Below are 12,619 nucleotides of genomic sequence, written 5' to 3'. Positions count from 1 at the left end.
AAGTGCACAAGATGATACTTGCAGAGTGCGAGTCTGATGACTGTCCTGCGGTAAATGCCCCATAAATGTTGGTAATCATCATCGTCACGCTCCCTGGAGGCAGAGACAAGACAAGGGCTGACACTTTCAGGAAAGACTAAGGGAGACCAAAGAGCTGGTGATTACAAAGTGACACGAAAAGACCACATTCCCAGTGCAAACACTCCTTCCCATGGGTGACCCTCCTGGAACCAGTCTAGAGCCGGATGCCCCCTGAATGTCCCTGCGGCTCTTTGAAAATGATTGGTCTCTGTTTTACTGCCTACAATTTAGGGTCCTCTTGTCTCTGCTCTTTGGTTGGAGTCTAGCTAGCAGGGAGGGGCCCCTGTGCCATCGGACATCAGGGGTGGGCCCCAGGATCTGCGTTGTCCCTGCTAGACTGCTCTGAGATGTGGCTCATCCATCTGGTCTCCGTCCTTGTGCAGCAACAGCTATTTCTGAAGGATGAGTCCTCTTTTCCTCCTAAATCCTGAGGCCCCTGATGCCTTTTCAGGCTCTTCCACTCCCGTCTTGTAGGAATGAGAACTCACGTGCTCTCCTGCTCCGCCATGAGGTTCAGAGCACTCCAGAGCGTGGGGGATGTGAGCCTTGGTTGCTGCTCACAGCTGACATCTGACTGTCACCCTGCCAGCATCTGAGGAGCCCGAGGGCAGCCTCACAGTTCCCAGGGGATCAGGGGTTTCCATGTCGCCCACCCTGAGACTGCTGGAGTTTTGATCTCAGGAGTGGGTCAGGGCTGTGGCCTTCTCAGGGACCCTGGTTCCTAAATTCATTCCAGTCCCCTGTGGTTTCTCCTGCAACCAGCTGGGCAAAACTTTATCCCCTTTTAGGCAGAAACAAGCAAGTTCTCATTCCAATCTATTATATATGGATTAACTTTATGCCCTCATTCTTCAGAAGTTGGCTTTTGATTTTCCAAATGAAGATTTTTGGAATTCAAATCAGCTTTTCTCTCGAGAGAGCCTGGCTCTTGCAATTGAATGCCATAGCTTTTAAGACCGATGTCTGCTCTAGCCTCCTCTTATCCTCTTTTTGCTACTCCCAGGGCTGCTGCTTGAATAATGGAGGGGAGGGAAGAAGTAAAGGGAATTCAAAGGAAAAATAGATAGCAGTTGTGTTCGGCTGAATAATGGCCCTCCAGTGATGTCCATGCCCTGATCCCTAGAACTTGTGAATCTGTTACCTTACAAGGCAAAACAGATGGGAAGATAAGATCAAGTTAAGGATCCAGAGATGGGGAGATCACCCTGCATTATCCTGGTGGGTGCAATGTCATCACCAGGGTCCTTGAAATGTGGAAGAGGGAGGAGGAGGATCTTGGCCAGAGTGACGTGATGTTGGAAACCCTTGGCCTGCCATAGCTGGCTTTGAAGATGGGGCCAAGGAATTTGGGGGGCCTCCAGAAGCCAGAAAATCCAGGAAATGGGTTCTCCCCTGGAGCCTCAGAAGGAGCGCAGCCCTGACAACACCTTGATTTTAGTCCCAGAAGACTCATTTTGGACTTCACTTCATTACAATGGAAAGGTAATAAATTTGTGCTCTTTTCAGCCACCAAGTTTGTAGTAATTTGCTGCAGTAGCAATAGAAAACCAATACAGTAATATAACAAAGTATCACTCAGTCGCACATCCCACTGGTGGGGCAGGTGAAAAACGCCTGTGCCCCGTAGTGGATCAGAAACCCAGAGGATAGACTCAGGACTATTTTGCTTGCTCTTGTGATCTGCCTGTGTTAGGCACTGGGAAAATACTTGTTGCATGAATGATTGAATTGTTCTCTTTGTCAAACACAACTTCTGGTCTAAAGATAACCATCTGCCAATCTCAAGGACCTACTGCTACCTTTTCCCTCTGGCTGGGACTGGCCTCCGGTCTTCCCAGGATGTGCATCTCTTACTTCCTGTTGGGTTTTCTGTTTTCCAAGATCAGAACATTCCCATCTCATCTCTCCCTCGCAGGCCCAGTTTCTGTAGCAAGGGCTGTGCTTCATCCCAGCCAAAGGCAAGGACTGTGAGGCTCTACAAGATGATGAAAAAGCCCTTCCAGGCATAGATCACCTTTGGTGTTTCCATGGGGACTTAGGTGAGACCACCCCCCAATCCTACTTTTGGAGATTGAATCATGTACCCCACAAAAGGCATGTTCTTAATCTTAATCTGTGTTCCTGTGGGCACGAATCCATTTGTAAATAGGACCTTTTGAAGATGTTATTTTTAGTTAAGGTGTGGCCCAATTGAATCAGGGTGGGAATTAATCCATATGACTAGAGACCTTATAAAAGGAAATTCAGGAACAGTCAGAGAAAGCCACAGGAAGAAGCCAGAAGTGCAGAAGCCAGAAGAGCAGGCACAAGGAGAGAGAGCTGGCTGTGTGATGGAGGCAGACGGGCAAGCCAAGGAGCCCCCAGGATGGTGGCACTCCAGCCCCAGAACACTACAGACTTCAGGAGGAATGCCTGGCCTTACTGACGCCTTGAGTTTGGGCTTCTAATCTCCCAATCCATGAGCCAATCACTTTCTGTTGTTAATCCAACCAGTGTGTGGTGTCTGTCGTAGCAGCCTTGACAAACCTTCCTCAAATGGCTCAGCCCAGTGCCCTCACCTCTCACCACCACGAGGTGACGCCACTGCGCCATCACTGAGTTTGGCCACAGGAGTCACAAGGACCCTTCTACACACAGGCATTCTGCTCCTGAGGGCTGTAACTCTTCTCTGTCACTCCTGGCTTGGCTTGGAAGAGTCGGAAAGACCAGCCTTTTGAATCTCAGCAGTCCTCAACCCATGGAGACATCTCCTTCTCCTCCCTAGCACCATCTACATCAGAGATGGCCAATGGGTGTCCTTGTACATGACGACTCTAACAGACCCGCAGCTGCTGGGGAGATTCTGAGGCTACATCTCTGTTCAGTGAGAAAGAGTGCTGTGATCAATTAGTGATGTCTGTCACAGACACGCAGGCTGCGGGAAACGGCTTAACAGAGTTCCCATTCCTGTACCACCAGGTTGGCATTTTTCTGTGGTTTGAGCCACCCATTTTCTTTGTGCATGCCTCTCTCTCCAGCTATAGCACAAATCTTTTGAGGACAGAAAACAAGATATAGCACCTGGCATAGAGCTCACCACACAGTAGGGCTTCTACTGATGTATGTTGTTTGGTTGCTCTCAAAGTATTAAAATACTGACTTATATAGAACAGAGTATTTCTTATTTTTAAACACCCTGGAGGTCAGCCTCATCTGATTTCTGTCCTTTCTTCACTGCAGAGAGCCCCAGGCACATAAAAGAAATTGCCTTGATCACTGTTTTTTATATCTGTCTGCTGATTTTTCCATTTCCCATTTTAGCTCTTTCTATTCTGCCCTCCACAAGTTGCACCATCTTTAGGAGTCTCTTCTATTAAGGCTAAGTCCTACACAAATAGCAACAATCTAATTCTAGTGTTACAGTAGCTGTGCACAGGTTAATTTTCTAGGGTGACATCTATAAACTGGATAGAGACGTTGTAATTAACAATTTGGACAATCTCCCAAAATTTATGTACACACCAATAGAAGATTTATTGCGTATTTTTAAGTGAGCATTTGGAATAGGATGCTGATGAATCAGCAGAAATTATGATCCCCGATTTTTAACCATGTTTTCGTTAAGAACGAATCAATCATCAATACAAAGCATCGCCTCCTAAGTGATCCTCACATACTTAACCACCATTCACAGATGACTCAACTAAATGAATAAATGATGCTTAATTCTCCAAAAAACCTATCTTTGGCATGACTGCTAACCAGCTGTCCTACCTCACCAAGTTCCTTCTGGTTCACCAAGAATACCACAGATTATTTAAACCCTATTTTCACCCTAGTTCAAGTTGAAAAGGAAGGGAGGCATATGTTGTATTATCTCTTGAAATGAGCTGTACTCATGCTTAAATCTTTTAGCATTGCTTTGGGTATGAAGAAATGACAGTTAATCCTAAAAAGGGTTAATCAGATATAGTGGATTACCATCCAAGTTTTATCAAATGTCAGGGTTTTCTCAATATGCTGCAACTGACAAGACGAGAGTATCATCCAGAGGAGAATTTATAGAATATGTCTGCGCTGATCCTAGGATACAAAGAGAGTCGTTTCCCAGGCAACAGAAATGTCTTTGTACTAATTGAGTTCAGGGCTCTTTCTCAGCTGCTTTCCTTCGAACTGGATTTATGCATTTTATCAGGAGCAAGATACAACCTCTTTGTTAGGGAGAAGGCAGGGATCTCCTGGCTGGGTGTCCTCAGACCCCAGCCTTCCATGGTCACCCTTCCTTCAGATGGAGCAGAGGATGGTAGCTGGTCAGTCAGGAGCAGACTGGCTCTAGCCCAGGAATATCATTACCCTCTTGCTCGACTGCAGATGAGTGGATTTTGGAAACAGATGGTGCCATCTGCAACCCAAATTAGAGGAGGCAGATACAATGGATAGGTAAATTGTATTCACCTTCTTTGCCACAGATGAACATGTTCTCCACTTATTATCCAGATACAGGACATGGTTCCAATTACTTCCATTTAAAATTCCAACAGGGAATAGTTATGCAAGCATAAAAACAAGAGGAAGCAATATCAAGTGAGAGAAGTAATGCCCCAAACTTATCTGGATGGTTCTGATCTCCATGATCATTGACCAGAGCTTCTTAGAGCCGAGATATCACCTCATCTAACCTTCTCATGACCGATAACCCAAAGCCCTTAAAGTAAAGTGCTCCTGGGTGGTTTCCCATCTCCTCCCAGGGAGCCTCAGGATTCAGTCTGTGGCAGGAAGGGTTATCTCCCCCAAGCCCCATTTCTTCTCCTATGCCTTTTTCCCAGCCACCCTTGCTACCATTTGCTTAGTTCTAGCCAATGCGTGATGAGTCTCATTTCGAGGCCAAGACTTTTGAGAAGCAAATGGTCCCCTCTGTGCCTCTTCCTTCTTCTGCCTATGAAAATAGACCATGACAAGGTCCCAGATAATATTCGTGTGGAAGGAGCCTTGGTCCCTTATCACCGCCCACGGACAGGGAACGCCCCAGGGATGATCGCACAAGCAAGAAGTAATCCTCTGTTGTGTGTGATCCATGGTACGTATCTGGGTGTATTTGTTACTGCAGCCTGTCCTGAGTTATACACACATCATTTTATAAATGTGAATGGTGTCCAAATACATTTGTTCAGCAAATATTTATTGAGTATTATTCTGATAGGCTCTGGGGATAGCAGAGTGTAAAAGGAGGACATGATTTCTGCTGTCATGGATATTAGAATTATGTGGGACAGTCAGACAAAAATCATGTAATTGAAAAAAAAACATGAAATAATTACAAACTGTGGAAAGAGCTATGAAGGAATCAGAAAGGGGAGCTGAAAATTTCTTTAGATGGGATGTTCAGGGATGGTATCTCCAAAGAAGTGAACTTTACACTTCTCTAAAGGATGCGAAAGAGGGAGGGAAGAGTGTTTTGGGCAGAGGGAACAGCATGTGCAAAGGCTCAGAGGCAGGAAGTGGTGAGGATATTTGAAGAATGGAGAGAAAGCAGAGAAAAGGCCACATAGAACACTACAGAGACATGGTGACAAGTTAGGATTTTATCTTAGGCAAAGTGAGGGGGGAGGAGCAGATCTGGTTTGTGAGTTTAAAAGAAGACTCTGGCAGTTGTGGGGAGAATGGGTTGAGAGAGGCAATAGAGAAACAGGTACTCCAGTTGAATGTGTTACAGTGATCCAGGTAAGTGCCCGGACTCTGGTGGTGCTAGCAAAGACAAATGAGAGCTATTAAATGCAGTTAAATGATCAGGAATTGTCAGTGACTTGGGTTGTGGGTAGTCAGCTCTCAGATTTTCAGTCTGAACAAACGGGTGGATTATTTACAATGAAAGGGAAAGAAAGCATAGTGGGAAGAAAACCACATTCAGTTTTGAACATGTTGAATTAAAATGTCCCGAAGATATTCTCGTGGAGATGCAAAGTAGATATCTTGAAAAGTGAGTCTGGGACTCCAAGGGGAAGCCTGACCTTTAGGGGCCCTCTTTGGAGGCCACTGGTGTGTGGATCCACGGGGCTGTGCAACCCCCTAGGGAGAAACAGATGGGGTACGCAGGAAGTACGGGACCTGGCCCAAGCGGCCCTTGCAATTTGTGGACCAGCAAAGGAGGCTGAGAAATAAGAAGAGGGGAGTTTGAACAACGTGGTATCTTGGAAACCAAGAGAGATCTCCAGTTTTTGGTAGAGAACAGGATCCTTTCCAGTCCTGCAGGGATGGGCACAATCACACCTGGAGGAAGGGGTGGCTGGAAGGAGATGAGGGCGTGGGGGAGGGGCCCTAGCAATGAGGCTGAAAAGGTGGGTGTGTCTAGGGGTGCAGGACGTCATTGGTCATGGTGAAGATTTTGTTTATAGGACCCATTGGCAATGAGGAGCCAGCAAAGTCTTAAAACAGTGACATGGCAAGATCAGAACTGTGCTTTGAAAGATCACCTTGGCATGTGGAGCAGGTAGATGGAGGCAGGCAGACTGTAGCAGCAGAGGCAGCAATTCGGAGGCTACTCTCATCATGCAGATGGAAGGTGATGGGCTTTCGATATGGGTCATGTAAAGATGAGTAGGCAAATAGAAGCACAATGATTCAGCAGAACTGGGTGTCAGGTGCAGCTTGAAGGTTAAGCATGAAGGAGATGAGGATGACTGAAATTTGAAATGGTCTGCTATTGAAGCCAAACCCCACATATCTCAATCTCAGTAGGTCAAGTAACAGCTGGGCCACTAGAAAGGAATTTCAAACCAGCCCAAGTTCCTTACTTAGAAGCAAGAATAGCATACATGGCACATGGCAACATTTCTTTAAAGCTTCCTTCCTCTTCTTTCTGCTTTCCTCACCTGCCCCAGGTCCCCTGGCTTCTCTCTGGTTATAAGCCGCTTCCTCTCCTTGTCTGTGTACTTGTCCCACCTCTTTCCAACTCTGCAACACAATGCAGAAACCAACAAGAACTGGCTGGCAATGCAGAACATTCCTCAGGGAAAAGAAAGACACTGAACTCATAAAGCCAGAAAGTTCTAGGATCAAGAACAGCTGTTCTACCAAACGAACAATAGAAGCTCCAGCTTGAAGGTTCCTCTGGGCAGAAGAGAGCACCCTTCCTTCTGCAGAATTCGAGGACACTCACGCAGGTGACTTGGCACCAGGCTTCCTGACTGGCTGAGGGTTCTATGAGATGAGGCGCCAACCTTAATATTTTCTCATCGTTCACTTGGTCAGATGGAGGGGTTGTAAGACAATTGGTTTTGATGGCAGAAAGTTCCTTAAAATCCATGAGGTGTCTTTTAATCTTTTGGCCGTAATTGGGAAAAACACTTCCCGTTTCAAGCAGTCATTGGATTCTTGCCGGAAGTTAGCCACCGGGAGGGAGGGCGGGAGTCAGGGAACTCGCGGTCAGCCAAGCCGGGCCTGGAGAGTGCAGCAACTGTGGGCAGAACCTCCAGGTTGGCAACCAAATTATGGAAGCCAAATTGCACCTAAACCTTATAAAGACCCTTTGAAAATGTGGTTCTGGCTGTGAGCTGTGAAGTGTTGCTAAAAGAAGGAAATAATACAGCAGTTATCTGAGAACCACAAATTAGTACTCCAAAGTAAAAATAAGATTTTGGAACTTCAAATAGCTACAGTAGAGGAAAGACTGCCAAATCGGAATAAAGATTGCATCTTTGCTGGACCCCCAAATGATTTGTATTTCGCACCAACAGAAATTTGCCAAAAGCCACGCATTGATGCTTGTGATAATGAAGGATTATGAAGTGGGGAAGGGGAGTGTGAGTAAATGACTTTCCACTTTTACTGTGGAAATAAAGAGTTAGGGCCTAAGGTTCTTAGCAGTGATTTCAGTGTATTTCAATAAACTGCAGTTTTGTTGATTGAGTTAACTTTGAAAAGCACATCACATTTTAAAAGAATTATTAGATCATCAACACATGCCATATTTCAAAGAATTAACGAGATCTGAGTGCAGTGGGATGAGAACGTGATTTTTAACATAACTGTAAACCTTTGCATTCAAGAGAGTACCATTCCCTTCAAAATGATCATGTTTGGAGTCTACTCATATTTTCCAGGGATTCTGTGATTGCTCAAACAATTGTTTGATCTGGTTTTCAAAGCTGTATTATTCGAAACTCCAGCAAATCATTCTCGCTGCCTCACAGCCATGCCTCACTCTTACCCTAATGGTATTGCCTGGCCTGATCCCCACGGAATCCACCAGCTCTGGTTCCCAATGACTTGTTCCTCTTTCTGAAAGTCAATACCACCCGGGGCTAGAGCGTTGAGACAAGGGAGGAAAGTCAAAGGAGCAGCCTTCCTTATTTTCTGAACTTGTAACTAAAGCTTAGTATTTTTCAGATAACAGTTTTTGGATGAGAAAAGTGTCTGTGGTCTTCAGTTTGCCACAAATGATTCTCCATGAATGAATGCATGCATGCATGAGGGCAACAAGCAACGGCCTGGTGTTTTTTGGGTGTCCTGAACACTTGGCCAGCACCATGCCTGGTAGTTGGGGCCTGTTGTTGCAAAAGAAGTGGTTCTTTGTCTCCTGGAGTTTTAACTGCTGGGGAGACCGACCCATACATGATTCTACCCACACAAGTGGGGGCATCGAGGCAGGTCCGGCTGCAGACAGGCTAGAAGAGGCCAAGAGGGGAGTGGGAAGGCAGGGCCAGGAGGAAGAGGACACCTGGCAGGGGCACGAGTCCAGGCCAAGCTCCCACAGAGCTGACTTCAGCCCAGGGACATTTGCCCATCAGGCAGAGCAGGCATAGTGCCGAGGGGACACAATATTTTCAGGGCCCACAGAAATGTTTCCATTTCTTTTAAAATCAGAAGACTACAAGTCAACCTGCATTTAGAGTTGTTTCTATACCAGTGTGGTCATAAAATACCATTATTTATATTGCCCTATGGAGGAAGGGGCCGCAAAGGCAAATGGGCCCCCAGCTCATGAAAGATGTAACATGGCCCTGCTCTAACTGACCCTCTCAAGCAGTGTCCCAGAGTTGTCCCAAATGGAGGCAAGAAAGCCGGGCTTCCATGTGTGTGCAGGGACAGCCGCTGGTTAGCACCTGTCCAGGGGCTGTCAGCTCCCTGCTCTGGGAGCCCCAGGGCCACCTTCTGAGAAGAACCTCAGATGCCGGCTGGGGAAATCCCGGCTGATGCACCGGGGCACAAAATCAGGCAATGGGGATGTGAGGCAGCTGTGCAGAGAGCTGACCCTTTGCTTGCAATGGCAAGAAAGAGAAGCCCTGGCAAGTTACCTGGGGAAGCTGGGAAGATGGCAGGAAGAAGGGGGAGTCAAGGCCACCAGGAGTCTTAGTCAATGAGAAACAGCGTGGAAGGCTCGGAAGGGAATCCATTTTCATTCTTCTCTCGTGAAATGGTGTACTTGGGGAAGTGGACACTGCACCAGAGAGAAAGGAAAGCACTGGTTCTTTCCTGCCTTCCAACAGGTTGTCTCAAACCACTAACGGCCTCACTAAATATGGCCAGGCCATCCAGGGCCATGAGACAGATGCCTGCAGGGCAGAGCGCCCAGGCTTGGTGCGAAGTGGGCTGTGAAGGGTGAGTATATATACTGGCCCGAGGGTGAGTATATACTCTTGGATGAGCACCTGTTCCTGAGCAGAAACCAGGCCAGAAGCTCCGAGCCAGACACAGACTCATCACGTGGGGCGGGGATCAGGCGGCTGTGACGCTGGCTGCTTTCTCGAAGAGGGACCTTTTTGCAGACGATGATAAGCATCAACTCCCGGCCCTGCTGACATTTACAGTCCTGGCTGCTCTTTCTCCTGCCAGTCACTTAATAAAGCCTATCACCTTGAGATGTAGAGGCTGAGCTCCCTCCGGCCTTTCCTCTTTCCACCTGGCATTCTTTCTACCACTCGGAACCAAACTCTGTGCCCACGGCTGTTTTCTCTCCCAAATCCCATGTCTGGGAGACTCCAGATGCTCCGGCTGATCCCGGTTACTAAGGCCTGGCCATGGCCTTTGTGTGGTTATCTGGGTTGAACTGTCTGCCCCCTTTCAAAAAGGAGGAGAATGTTGTCAGCTTCACGGTCTTCCCTCTTATCACAGTTGCTGATTCTGAGCTCCTCGGAGCACCCAGTCATTTCCAATTGGTAGATCTCTGAAATGAGAAGAAACACCTTCTAGAGAGGTGAGGGGGGAGAGCAGAAAGAGCTTAGGTTTTGTGCGGAGAAAGCCCAGTGTTTAAACTCCTGCTCTGGGTGACTAGTGACCCTGGTGGCCGGCGTTGTGAGGGTGTGACCTGGTGGCCCCACCCGGTCCCCTGGGCAGCAGGGCCCTGCGTTAGGTTTCATGACAGTGCAGCAGGTTCCACCAATTAGGTAGCCAGTCCTGGATCTCGGCAAGATGCTGAGAACAAAAGCCACCTCTGTGGAGCAGCACCAGATGCTGTCCCAAGCACTGAATGCGTTTTAATGCTTCTATTCCTCACGGCAATGCTTTGAGGTGGTCATTGGTACTTGTTGTTGGCTCCATTTTACAGATGAGAAAACTAAGGCACAGAGAGGTTGAGCCACTTGTCTGAGGTCACAAAGCTAGGATCTAAGAGGACAAGAGTCCAACCTCTACCATCTGGCTCCAGAGTCTGTGCTCACAGCCCTCGGTCTGCTGCTTTTCAGGCCGGCACTTGCTCTCGCCAAGCCCGTCTCTGGTCTTTTGCCTGCCCAGCTTTCGTGGGTTGTCTGGGAACCCACTGAGTGAGGTCTCACAGCCCAGAGCAGTCATTCCGGCTTTCTCTGGCAGGAATTTTCCTCCAGGGCAGAGTTGCTAGGTGGCCCCTCACTGTGCTGTCCCCTAGGACATCTCTGGCTCTGCCTGGTCCCTGTCCTGGGTGTGGTTATTTAACTTCTCCTCTAATTCTGTCAGTTTCCACAAGCTTTTCCCAATCTGGTCAGAATTAACCAGAGCCCATTTCTGTCACTTACCACCAAAGAGCTGTAACGTGCCCGTTGGTGAAGCACTGGTGGTAACGATCCCTGCCGTACGGGACTGCTACGATGGAACTGAGCTTGCTGCGTGCCCAGCACGGAACCTGACGCACATTAGGTATTCAGGAAAAGGTTTGAGGTAAGAGTTAAGGGTTATGTTCTTCGTGTTCATGCTACTTTGCTTTTTCAGAGTCTTGCCAGGAATCCATTCCCACAGCTGCCCTGAGAAATTACATGTTTATCATACGCTCAGCTGAGAATCCAAAGGAGCTCTTTATTCCAAAGTGCAACGAGGCTTCATCTTTGACAGGTGTCTTTTTCGTCATGCTGACATCTTTCTCAAGCAGCACCTTCCTTCAGGAGCTCTCTGAGCCGGCTGTGAAACCATAATTCACGTTGGCAGACACAAACAGCCCCCCAAAGTTCTCTAACTGCTGCCAAAGAAAGGTGGCTCATTTTGGTGTCCTGTGCCACATTCAAAACACTGTGGGGCTGTCCTGGCTTCTTCCCGTCCCAGAGCATCACGAATGCAAAGGAAATGAACCATCTGCCACGTGGTCTGAGTTGATTCTTTAGATAGAATTGGACACCTGCTTAATAGGCTCTCATGTAAAATAGGTCAAAGAATTCCCAAAGGAAAACACATTGGAAAGTCCTCACGAATCTTTCAGAACCAGGTCGTGTGTGATATTTCAGCACTCGGTTGAAGGAGGTTGCTGGGAAACCCTCCCGGTTCCCGGCTGACGAATGGGGGCAGGAACCCGGTGGGCTTGGGGCCGAGGCCACCAGGGAGGGAGAAGGGCTGGTTCCACTCGGTGGAAACTGGCCCTATCCCTACAAATTGCCTCAATCTGGCAGCTAAACATCCCCCAATTATAGTACGCTCTTCCTCCAGGCGGCCTGTGCTGTATTTAAGAGAAATCTGTACTTAGAAAAAATACGTAACTGCTAAAAGAATGTTAGAACTGGCAACTTTCCTGAGACCCGTACACTGCCAGGAGAGGCCGAGGAGCAGTAAAGCTCCCGAAGGCGTCAGGACGGAGCCCGGCCCAGGAGGCGCGGCCCGAGAGGTGGCTGGGATCTGCAGGGGCCTCCTCTGTCCCCTCTGGCAGCAGAAGTGAGAGATCCTCATCTGTCCCCTCCCACGAGGCCTGAGCCTGGCCTCTTATTTGCAAAGCCCACCCTGGCTGTTTTCATTGCCTATTTCTTCAGCCAGCAGCCCTCCGAGGTGGTTTGAAGGAAGGAAGCCAGCCGCAAGGAGACGCCCACTTTGGCTCTTGTGGAGGGAGATTAGCTCCGGCAGGGGGACCCTCCCCCAGCCCCGACAGCCTCCCCCATCCTCACCCCCCCACACCTGCTCCCTGTGCCTTGAAGGCTGCAAATGACCTGACCCAGCGGTTCTGGAGGGAAAGAAAGGCACTGATTCCCACCCAGAGGCTTAAAAGCAAATGGAGGTCCCAAGAGTGAGCATCAGGGAAAGCCTCACTGGGCCCGTCTGGGAAATCAGGTCACTAGTCGGCTTGGCTCCCGGGGTCCAGGGTGCAGCCAGGGCTGGGCCAGAGGGGGGGGTG

This window comes from Choloepus didactylus, chromosome 15, assembly GCF_015220235.1.
Source record: "Choloepus didactylus isolate mChoDid1 chromosome 15, mChoDid1.pri, whole genome shotgun sequence".
Classification (NCBI taxonomy): Eukaryota; Metazoa; Chordata; class Mammalia; order Pilosa; family Megalonychidae; genus Choloepus; species Choloepus didactylus.
Note: the sequence above shows the minus strand (reverse complement) of the source record.